Below are 2,044 nucleotides of genomic sequence, written 5' to 3' on the forward strand. Positions count from 1 at the left end.
TATATATATATATATATATATATGTGTGTGTGTGAATATTATGCAGGTGTGTTTGTATGCGTGTGTGTGAGTGTGTAATTTTTCTTTCTCTCTATCGAAAGGAAAGTAATGAATCGTCAAATTTGTCGTGTCTTCCCCGCAACAGCATACGAACTTATTCAAACTCACGAATTCTACTTTATTACATCAGCACGACAACTTCTCAAATTTCCGTCTTGCATACATGTTATGTCCTAAACGCTGGGATAACTTTTATTTTGTGTGTATGTGTTTTTGGCGTGCTTTTCATACTCAAGTTACTATCTAGTGTGTTTAAGTATATGAATTTTTTAACATGTCATTATATATGCGTTATATATATTTTGTATAATCTTTTTATCTGATCTATCTGTTATTTATATAAATTTTCCCATCCTTACACATCTTCTGAAGTTTATGTGTAAACCTTAAGTATTTCATTGAATGCGTAAACGATGCCATACTTATAATTTTGTTGTTATGTTTTTTCACATTTTTGTTGATCATTTGCAAAATGGTAAATCGGTGGATAATATGTGAGATTTGGGTACGATCGTCCAACTTTTCAGATCAAATTATTCTGTTGTTCTTAAAATATGGTTTCTAAGTTTGAGAGAAGTTCAGAGGTATTTATTTATCGACTCCGAAAAGATGAAGGATAAACTTGACCTTGGCAAAGTTTTAAACCTGAACACAAAGAGCCTTTGCGTTGTCCATTAATTAATAGAATTCATAGAATCAGGAGTAAACTAGTCTCTATTTAAGGGACTATATGTCTCGCAAATGTTATAATCCCCATTTCTGGGCCACTCTTTCTACTATACGCGCCACTGCTGAAAATTTGAGTGAGGGGGATAGTCAATTATATTGAAAATAGTGTTCAAATGTACTCAAACATTTTAGGCCACCGCCCCCATAACCACATAATACCCTCAGCGCCCCACCCCTATTTTTATGTATGAAAAAATATTTTATATTTATTAATTTATATATACTATGAATCATTTGATATTTAATATAATGTTATATACTTTGTATACAATACTATAATTATAATAATATAATAAATTCATAGCGTCGCCCAATTCATCGCCTTCCTCCCAACACCTCAATTTTCTCTACCGCCTCCCCAGCGCCTCACCAGCGACTCACCAGCGCCCACCTGGAACGTCTCAACGCCCACCGGGGGTGGTAGCGCCCACTTTTAGAAACTCTGTACAAGACCGTGAACAATGAAAGGGAAAATCGAGTACGGCAGTATTTGAACTTCATCGTAAATCGGAACGCTGTCCATAAACTATGGAACTAATAATAATTTTAAGTGAATATTCGTTCTTGATTTTATAAGCCCTGTGTTAGATACATATACCAATTCTATTAGTAAATACATATTTTGTTTTTCATATCAAATTTTAATATGTTTCATGTTGTGTTGGTGCGAGAGGAAATATTGAAGAATAACAGCGTAATAACTGAGATCGCTGTTGAATTACAAAGTGTCTACATGTGTCTGTCTGTAATTGATAAAACTGAATTGATAAAACTACATTTGAAATGATAATGTCAGATGACATATATACAGGCACAATAATGAAATTATAACGCTATCTTCTCTAAATATATTGCAATTATTAACTTACAAAATTAAACTTGTGTGTCCATCTTTCAATATTTAATTATTGCTTAAAGATAAGTGTGCTTAACAAAAAGATTGTTTGCTAACCATATTGTTTCCTGTTTGGGCTCACAACATGAAACCTTGGTCAAATATCTTCTGCTATGCCCCCTAGCTGATCAGTTTTGTTGATGAATTTGGTAGATGAAAACTGTGTATAATTTCTTTATATATGTGTGTATGTACGTGAGTGTGAGAGTGTGAGAGTATGTGCGTGAATACATATGCGTGTGTGTGTGAGAGAGATGTCTGTGTGTCCCTGTATGTATGCGTGAATACATATATGCGCGCGCATGTGTGTGTATATATATATATATATATATATATATATATATATATATATATATATAT

This window comes from Octopus bimaculoides, chromosome 6 (assembly GCF_001194135.2).
Source record: "Octopus bimaculoides isolate UCB-OBI-ISO-001 chromosome 6, ASM119413v2, whole genome shotgun sequence".
Taxonomy (NCBI): domain Eukaryota; kingdom Metazoa; phylum Mollusca; class Cephalopoda; order Octopoda; family Octopodidae; genus Octopus; species Octopus bimaculoides.